General features: G+C 38.6%; 1 pseudogene across 1 annotated transcript; it reads left to right on the plus strand.

Annotated features, from left to right (window-relative positions):
* Positions 1-4533: 4533 nt before the first annotated feature.
* Positions 4534-5079, plus strand: LOC311608835 (small ribosomal subunit protein uS17-like; annotated as a pseudogene). The gene has a single exon. The product of its transcript is annotated as a small ribosomal subunit protein uS17-like (transcript).
* Positions 5080-10696: the final 5617 nt, after the last annotated feature.

Raw genomic sequence — 10696 nt, forward strand, 5'->3', positions numbered from 1 at the left:
TAGGTCAACAGCAGTCCATGATGGACACATCTACAAGAGAGACCAGAATATGACCAAATGCCAGCGCTTACAACTGTGCAACAAGGATTGGTTTCTATCAATGGACTAAAACGTTTCCATTGTTCAATAAGAAGGAAACTGCTGCTTGAATTGTTTCATGTCAGTGTCTGAGTGTGGAAATATAATCCGAAGAGACCAATAGCATTTTATATGATTTTAATAGGTTACCATTATTGAGGCTTAAATCAAGATTAATGAGGGAGCCTCAGAATTAAGTAGCCAACCAGAAAAAAAAATGCAGAGAAAGTGGACTCAACTATTGCTGGCGATTATTATTATTTTTTTAAAGTATGGAACTTTTTGAGATGTCCTCAGTGAAGGACCCCTAAAATAAATCTACAAAGTCAAGATGTTCTCAAGTTCCTGACCCCCTGCTACCCTGAATGCTTTACATAAATAGCAAAATACTAAACAAATACTGATGACATGGGGTTAACAGGAGTATCCTTATACCTGAATCTAAACTGAACAGCTCAGAAAACATTTATCAGCCACTGCTTTAGCTATTTGCTTTTGACAAAGTTTCTTGTTTATATAGACACTTAAAATTCTATAGCTATAGAAACTATATTTAGAATTATATATTTAGAATGAAATTGTTTCAAAGAACTGATGATTATGACCTAAGGAATCTGCATGTTAGATTGACTAGGTGTGTTATTAATGCTAATGATTGCAGCAACCAAAGACAGTATCTACTTTATTAGGAATTATTTTAAGACTTCAATGTATATTAACTCATTTAGGAATTTTAAAACTCAACAAGGTAATTATTTTCAATTCACAGAGATCAACTTTATGGAACAATCCATTAAAATCACCTTTAATATTACAGAGTTAGGAAGTGACAGAATTTGAACCTCAGTAGTCTGGTTATAAGGAAGCATTCATCTTCACATGAGCTCATTAAATCAGGCAATCAGATATTCAATTTTTTAATGAAACATGCATTATTATCCAAGCACTGTGGCAAGCTCTAAGGAATATATAAGTGAATGCTAGTAGATATGGTGCCTTCTCTGATAGCAGATATGGGAACCTTGCTATTGATCAAATAATGTCACAAACAAATGTAAATTTTCAATTTAACTGTTGTACAAAGGACAAATATATGATGCTATGGAAATCAAAAAGAAATATCAGCCAAAATATTGGTAATAATATGACATACCCATTAAATATGAAGGGTGCAGGGCCTAGAGTAGACAAAGAGGAAAAGGAAGGCATTTCAAAAACAGAGGAAATATCGTACACAGTCATCATTGGTTGGCTGGATATAGTGGTGTGTGGATGTAGTTCCAACTACTCCAGAGGCTGAGGTAGGAAGAGCGTTATACCAGCCAGGGAAACATGGAAAGACCATGTCTCAGAAACAAAGCATCCTTGGTGGTCAGAGAAGATGAGGGCTAATCACCAGAGGAAGGTTACTATGGGGAAGAACCACAGAGCAGGATGAGGAAGAGTGGAAGGCAAGGCTAGAAAGACTGCTAGGCGCAGACTCAGCAGAGGTTATATAGGACATGCTTTGTCTTTATAACTTTGACTTAATGAACTCTTCCAAGCATTTAAAGATTTTAAGTGGGAGAAGACCGGTCATGGTATTATATAGGTATGTGTTTTTAAAGGATCATTATAACTTTAATGGTTATTATGAGATGGAAAAAAGCCAATAGATATAAATTAATTAGAGTTTATTGTAATAGTCCATGTGAGAGATGAGCATATTAGAGTGATGATAGTAATAAAGACAAGTGCATGGACTAAAACTATTATAAGCAAAAAAAATCAATATGAACCTCAAAACGATAGGAAAACAATTTGGTCAGATGCAAGTATTTCGCTTTTTCAGATACAAGACAATAGTTTCCAGATAGGTGATATCTGTTATGTTACAGGGAAAATAAACTCATTATAGAATGACATTGGTAATGTTTTATTTTTATAGTTTGAGACTTCCATACATGAGTACACTGTATTACCATCATCTTTCCCTTTCCCTTTCCCATCTCCAAATTCTCCCATGTTCACTTTCAAACTTATGACCTCTTCTCCCATAATATCTACATATGCCTGGTTAGTGTTGCTTATAGATATGACTTGGGACTAACGTCTTAAACTTGAGAACATACCAGGAGGCTTGTTCCTGAAGAAAGCTGATTCTCCTTCCCTTAGCAGCCATACACTGCCTAGAATTCTCTGACTAGGGGTGGACTTTGTGAACCTTCTCCTACCCATGTTGGCAAGTCAACTGCCGTGGTCATATGCAGGCAACAATACACTTGAGAACTCATGAGTGAGACAGCCCTACAGTATCCAGATGATGATACCTCACCACAGTCCTCTGGCCCTTACACTCTTCCTCCTCCTCTTCCACAATGTTCCCTGAGCCTTAGGTGTAGTGGTTGTGTCGTAGATGTCCCATTTGCGGCTGACCACTCACTTGTTCTCTATAATAGCCTCTGTCAGGTGTAAAAAGAAACTGCTTGACAAGGGGCAAAAGATGCACTTATATCTGGATACAAGGGTAAATATATAGATGGCAGTTGGAAACTATAGCTTCTATAATAGCTCTGTGTCTAGGCCCTTGGCTAGGTTCACAGTACCAGGTATGGGTTTTCTCCTACTGAGTAGAGCCTGAGTCCAATCAGATAAGAGTTGGTTACCTCCAAGATATTAGTGACACTAGTCTACTAATGAGATGTCTTGTTGGTTTGGTCATCACTATAGTTCACAGGATTTGCAGCTGGGTGAGACTACTGATAACATTTCTCCCTCAAGAGCTTGTGTTGCACCTTCATACATTATGAGAGCTGGCCTTCAGGGAGGAGACTTTCATGTCAGTACTAGGTTGAGTTTTCCAAATCCTGTGGACAAAATGTGCCCTGTCTTCATCTTAGTTTGTTTTGCTTCTGACAGGGTTTTACCATGTGGTCCAGGATAATCTTGAACCCTTGATCCTCCTGTCTCAGCCTCTTGAGTATTAGAGTTATAGGCATACACTATTACACTGAGCTATGCAAGCCATTTTACATATAATACTTATTAACAACGAAGCATATAATAGTTCATATAATCTCTTCTATAAGCTAATTTAAATCCCAGTACTCTGTTCTTTTATGTGTGGTAATGTAATACTTATCTATTTCCCTGTTGCAAATTACCCTAAAACTTACTGATGTGAAACAATATTAAGTCTAGTTCATTACGGTTTCTGTATTTCAGGAATTTGAAAAAAAGATTGGCTTCTTAGATTTGCTTTAGGCATCCCTCATGATTTACCAGATGGTATGGGAAGCTGCTTTCGTCTTGGCTCATTCCCCTGCTTAGCCAAGGTGGCTTTGACCTTGGTTTTATCTTTATCTCCTACCCATGTTGTTTTGTTCACAACTTCAGTAGCTTCACAACATGTGGCTGTTTCCTTCCAGGACAGATGATCTACATAATATGACATCTATGGTGTCTTTTAAGACTTAGACTCAAGTAACAAAACTTTATGCCAATATCTTATTGATTCATAGGTCTGCTCTAATTGATCTGAGGAAGTTCTGTGCAGAGGCACGCACATTAAGGCTTACCAGTATTAGGACACAAAGAATGTCCCTTAAAGGCCCCTGTATGGAAACATGAATCTTTTAGGAAGTAATTGGGTTATGAAGACTCAATTTGGGTTACAAATATATTAATGGTTAAGAATTAAGGGAGAACTCAGTTAAATTATTATGAGAGTAGTTTTGATTAAAAAAAAAACCAACACTGATCTCTGTCTATAAGGCTTCTTGCCATGTGATGCTTAATGCCTTCTCACAATGCAGCAAGAAGGCCCTCATCAGAAGCTGGGGCCATCTCTTTGGATTTTCTACCATGCAGAATCATAAGTGAATTAAACCTATATGTTCTGTTAATACCATATCTGGTATCTGGTATTCTATTACAGTAACCGGAAGCAATACAAGACAGTCACCAGGGCCAATCTGAAGGCTGGCCTTCACACATAGGCACGGTCATTTTAATGCTGCAGCTGCAGTACTTTGAGTGGAGGATTTAGGGACGCAGCATACATTTGAATCAACAGTTGGAAAGAAAGCTCAGATTTGGGCCTCTATATTTTTTCTTGTCATTTATTAGGTTTAGTGATTGTTGATCGACAGTTTCAAACATTTATATGCCTCACCCTCCAATTCTCTCTCATCTGGGAGGAAAGAATGTAAGAGGCAGAAGATAGGAGATGCTCAGGGAAAAAAAAAGGTCTCTTTAGGACATAAAAGAGCTGTTGTACTCATGACCTCGGTGCAGCTGTAGCCATCTGCAAGAAGACCTTCACATGATTCTGCCACCAACATTTCATTTAGCATGAGGGAGAGGACCATGAAAGTTGACAAAAAACTGGCCAGCGTGGTGTCTTTTTCACTACTTATCAGTTAATCATGCCTAAGAATATTATTTCTACTTTCTTTTTCTCAGCCTGCCGGGAAGATGGCGGACAATCAGACGGAGCGTACTTACCAAAAGCAGCCTACATACAATCTTTTAACAAGAAGCATGTTTTGCTAGGAGAGGAGAAACCTGCAAGGAAAAACTCCTTCAGTACTACAAAAATATCAGTCTAGGCTTCAAGAAGTCCAAGGAGGCCATGGAGGACACCTACGTAGACAAGAAACGCCCCTTCACTGGTAAAATCTTCCTCGGAGGTCGGATCATGGCAGGTGTCATGACAAAGATGAAGATGCAGAGGACCATCATCATCCGCTGGAACTATCTCCATTACATCTGGAAGTACAATCGCTCTGAGAAGCGCAACAAAGAACAGGTCTGTGCACCTCTCCCCCTGTTTCAGGGATGTAAGGATCAGCGACATTGTCACCGCGGGAGAGTACAGGCCCCTGAGCCTTTCGATTCAATGTGTTCAAGGTCACCAAGACAGTTGGCACCAAGAACATGATCTCAAAAGTCTTCCTGTGTGCGCATTTCAACCTCATACTCTGTTTCCCAGGAAATAGGCTAAGATGTCATTGTTATTAGGAAATTAGAAAACTGTTTAAACCAATGGGTCTTTTTATCTATTGGTAATCATTATACCAAGGTTTAAGTTTGAAAAAGTACATATAAATAAAAATATCTAAGGCATTGTTAATTTTGATTAGAAAATGTAATGCTAATGACTAATGACACAAATTATTGATTGAACTGTTTTGCATATTAAATATTTTTGAAAAGGGATGATTTCCATATAACTGAAGCATGTTCATCTGACCTATGGGAGCACAAAAACCCACGAAAGCTTTTAACTCAGGTTAGTATGCAAATTCTGTTTATCAAATACATTAAGAAACATACATACACACATACAGATACATACAGCCAAAAAATCATAGCATGGCTTGGGCACTATCACATGACAGGATCTTAGGCAAATCTGCTGAGAATCCAGGGGATTTTACAGGCCTTTTCTTGTGGTGACTGAGGCTTCTTTTGTTTACTGGTGACTTCATCTCAACATTGCATTTTGTACAAGGAAAGACAGTGTGTGAATTGCGCAGTGACTATTAAATGCCTGGAAGCAATAGGTGCCACTTTAGATCGCTGGACATTGGTAGAACTAGTCACTTGGTGGTATTTGATCAGGAGATCTAGAAAACAATGTAGCTTCTGCATGTACTAAAGAGAAGAAGGAATAAAAATACAGGAACATTTGTAATGGTAGCCACAAATACAATCTTACATTATTGATGAAGCACGGAGTTTTCTAAGATAATTTTAATTGTGAAATTATTCTATTTCTATTCTATCTTGCTTTCTATTGCTGTGATAAAATGCCATGGTCAAAGGCAAGTTGGGGAGGGGACTGTTTACTTGGCTTACACATTCTGACCACAGTCTATCATTGAGGACAGCCAGTATAAAAACTTAAAGCAGGAGCCAGAAGCAGGAGCTGAAGCAGAGATCCTGGAGAAATGATACTTACCAGTGTTGGGGGTGGGGGGGTCTAATGTATTTTGATGCTAATTAGTAAAAAGCCATCCCACCTGGGCAGGGCAGAGGAGATAGGTGTGGCTAAGGTTCCTGGGGGGCGGGGGAAGAGAGAGAGAGAGAGGGAGGGAGGGAGGGAGGGAGGGAGGGAGGGAGAAGAAAACAATCTGGGGAAGAAAACCAGAGGGAGACTCTGAGGAGAAAAGAGGAAGGCTGCCATGGGTTAGATGGAGGAGAAGCACATGGCCGGCGTGGATGGAGAAACGGGCCCAGATGAAGAACCTTAGCAAGTATTTGTGATTATGGATGGGAGGTATCTTGATAGAAATTATTAGAGCCAAATGGCATGGGATTGGGGCAGGGATCCCATCCCTGCCCTACTGTGGGAGGTAGTTTAGAGGATTGATATCTGCCCTGCCCCAGGTTAACTAAGGCTATTTTAAAATATAACAAGTGTCTGTGTCTTAATTGCTAGCCAGGCATACTGAAATACTGATAATACAGATAATAAACAATTATTAGGCAGAACTGGTATTTAAAAACAACATACCAGCTTGTTTCTCAGGATCAGATTAGTTACTTTACTCTCTTTTGTTTTTGTTTTGTTTTTGAGACAAGTTTTCCTCTGTGTAGCCCTGGCTGTTCTGGAGCTCAGTCATTAGACCAGCTGGCCTAGAACTCAGAGATCTGCTTGTCTTTGCCTCCAAAGATAGCTGGTAAAATATTTGAGTGTTTGTATGTATGTAAAAAATTACTCTTTGCATTATTGAACTAAGATTTGCCCTCACCAGTGGCAGTAGCCATCACAGAACTCCCCAAAGAGATTTGTAAAGAACATTTCCTTTTAAAACATCAATGGTCTTTAGTCTGGTAGACATCATGGCTGGTTCTGGACAAATGGGCTTAGGCCAGCACTTATAACCTCATTCTCATACATTGGAATGGGAATGGCATCATTGACTTTTCAGGCCTTCAATGATCAGCTGAATCCTATCACTTGCTTTATTGGTTCTTCAGCCTGATGACAAGAGATCTTGGACCATAACCATATGAGGCAATCATTATACTTTCCTGTTACCCATCTTAAAAACATAAGCTAAGGCACACACACATATAATGTATATAAATGTGTGTGTGTGTGTGTGTGTGTGTGCGCGCGTGTGTGTGTGTGTGTGTGTGTGTGTGTGTGTAATAATATGCATTTATAAGAATTAGCCTTTTGGGCTGGAGAGATGGCTTAGAAGTTAAGAGTGCTGTCTGCTCCTACAGGGGTCCTGAGTTCAATTCCTAGCAACCACATAGTGGCTGACAACCACCTATAATGTGATGTGATGCCCTCTTCTGGCATGCCAATGTACATGCAAATATAGCACTCATACACATAAAATAAATTCTCAATGGAAAAAAAAAAGAATTACCCCATTATTTTACATGTTTGTGAATCAAACATGATTGCTTTATGAAGCCTAACTGGTTTTGTTTGCTCAGAGATTCAGGTAATGTTTACATTTTAATTCATTTTCCCCCTCCTTCCCTTTACTTTCTTTTTTATGACATATCATAAATATATATTTAATTTGATAGATTAATTTGGTACCGTTTCATGATATAAACATCAACGTATAAAGTATAGTATGATTCCATACAGTGGAAATAAGATTTCCTGAGAAAAGATTAAAACAATCCCATTTCAAAAAGCTACAAAACCAAAATGTTCCAAGTAAACAAACAAAATGTTGTAATCTGAATAAATTAAATAAAAAGGAATTACACATGCATGCATGCACACGCGTGCACACACACACACCTTTAAAAATTCATTTCTTCACTGTTTTGTTGCTTTCATTATAAATATCTTTAATTTATCAGGTTATGACAAGTTTTAGGTATTTTTGTTTATTGAATTTTGTTTCTTCCCTTTACTTTCTTTCCTTCATCTTTTGATTTGTTTTTCCTTCCCTCCATCTCTCCCCATCTAAAACCAGAAAGATTGTCTTTTCTAGAGTCCTAAGGCAAGAGTTCAAAATTTTGGTCTTAGCAGGCTTGGATTTTCTCTTGAGGGATCAGGGGATAACGTGTTCTTGGTTTTCTCCAGTTTTTAGCAAGCATCAGCATTCTTTGATCTGTGGCCACATTACCCCACCATCTGTTTCTATGTTTACACTGCCTCTGCTTGTCATATAAAAATATGTTACTGGATTTACAGTTCACCAAAAATCCAAGATAATCTCATCTAGATTCCTAGTCACATCTCTTTCCAATAAAGTAATGATCACAGATCATAAGATTAGGATGTGGCTTTATCTTTAGAGGGATCACAATCAACCACTACTTCCTATGTGAGGACACATGCTTTTTCACCTTTTATAACTGCCTCTTAATGCTTTAATGAAATTCAAGAAACCTTTTCTTTCCACATGACTTTAGTTTCTAAGCCTTACCTTGCCACTTAAGCATTTATTCAGCAGCATTTTTTCTTTTGTTTCTGCTGCTTTATTTGGAAATCTGTTTCCCTCAGGTAAATGAACATGATACCACTGAGTATGGAGCTCACTAGAAAAGGCAAAATAAGCCTACGTCACCTAAAGAACATGGGGATGCGTTCTGATGTCCCTGTGCAAACATTCATCACAGACTGTACTGACGCAAAGAGAGAGGCCAGTCACTCACCTTGTCTTCTTGAAGCAGTCAAGAGATGTGAAAAACACAAGGCAGGAGTACTTCTGGCTCAATAAGGTACATTGTTTTACAGTACATTTTTGAAAATTATGTTACGTTTATTTATATTTATATGTGGGGTATATGATGATTGCCACAGCATGTGTGGGGTCATAGGACTACTTATGGAAGTTGGTACTTTCTCCCATCCTGTGGGTTGTAGAGTCTGAACTCGGATCATCAGGTTTACAGCAAGTACCATTACCCACTGAGCAATGTTGTTGGTCCAGTAAGTTTTTTCAGTAAGTAGAACTACACTCAAAAACAATAAAAGCACATTGTAATAGTTGGCATTACCAACTTGACAGGCCCTAGAATCAGCCATGAGTCAAGCCTCTGGGCTTATCTGTGAGAAATCATCCCATTTTGGTTCACAGAAGTGGGAAGACCCATCTTCATCTTGGGCTACACCATTCCCATGTCTAGGGTCCTGGACTGAATAAAAAGGAGAAAGCAAATAGAACATTCATCACTCTCTCCTTCCTGGCCATGGAGGCAATGTGACCACCTGCCTCTTGTTCCTGTTCCCAGAACTTCCCTTCCATGGCAAACTCAAATCCACAGAATTATAAGCTGAAATCAATTGTTACCTCAGTAGCATTTGTCAGTTTTTTTTTTTGAAAGTAACTAAAACACAAAGTAAAAACACAAATCAGTAATATAGTTGTTATCAAGTGTGGACTATATTTTTGTACAACCAACAGGACAGTACATTTTATAACCCCAAACTGCCACAAACATGTAATGTGTTGAGCTACAATTTTATGATGGCTGGCAACACAAGGGCATACGAAATTTTTCTCCATGTAATACTCTGATGGGTGTTAAGGCCATTTTTATAAAACTGTTTTTGTTTCTCAAGTTCTCTCTTAATCCTGCTATCAAATAACAGAGGCTCTTTTATATTTGTTTAATAATAAGCTACACAACACAAGAACTGAGCAGTTATTACTCTATTCTTAACCCTCTAAACTAATTTGGCTTCCTCTCAGAGTACATACCAGAAATACTTGGACTTTGTAGCCTTTCCTGTTCCAGCTTATTCCTGATACCTGATGGAACACTCCAGTGGCTCAATCTTCTACTCCCTTCTCTAACTCCTCCTCCCCTGGCTGGCAGGAAGTCCAGCCCTATTCACTCCTTTGCTTAGTGACAGGCTGTAAGCTGCATCTCAAGGGACATATGGGGAACAGTGTTTACACAGCATTGAGATGGGAAATTTTCAGAACAGGGATTGCAACCAGATATGGGGGGCAGGGGTACAGAAACCAACATTTGAATTACACAATAAGCTTTTGCCTGCAGATGTGACCACAATCATACGTTTGACCTGTCGACTGCCAAAATATAGTTATTCTGTGGCACATGATTATAATTCAGAGTTTAAGATTTCAATTTCTTGGGGTAGAAAGATGGTTTGGTAGTTAAAGGACATATTGTTCTAGCAGAGAAACTGAGTTTGATTCCAAGCACCATCATTAGGCAGCTCATAACTGCCTTTAAGTCCAGCTCCACAATATTTAACACTGAGGTGTGTGTGTGTGTGTGTGTGTGTGTGTGTGTGTGTGTGTGTGTAATTCCTATGAGATATTATGTCCATCTTGTAGATAGAAGATACACCTATCCAGAATAATAAAATTATGTGTTGCCCAATGTCAAAATCACAACACATTTATCTTTTAAAACTTGGCTGGCTTTTATAGCTGAATCTAAAATTGAGTAGTGACTCATTTTGTAATATAGGTGATCCAATGAGCTCGGATGAGAAGGTGGGCTTGATAGGCAGAAACAAGTCTAAAACACAAACAAAGAATACAGAGCTAACTGGACACTTCAAAGTAACTTTCCTAACAGGCTTATAACAGCGTATTCCTTATCATGTGAGCTAAAACTAGCTCACTTGGGGATTTGGATGCCTTCAGTTTGGTGTCATCCAGATTTAGCAAGAGGC

This window comes from Acomys minous, assembly GCF_964271855.1.
Source record: "Acomys minous genome assembly, chromosome: 11".
Taxonomy (NCBI): Eukaryota; Metazoa; Chordata; class Mammalia; order Rodentia; family Muridae; genus Acomys; species Acomys minous.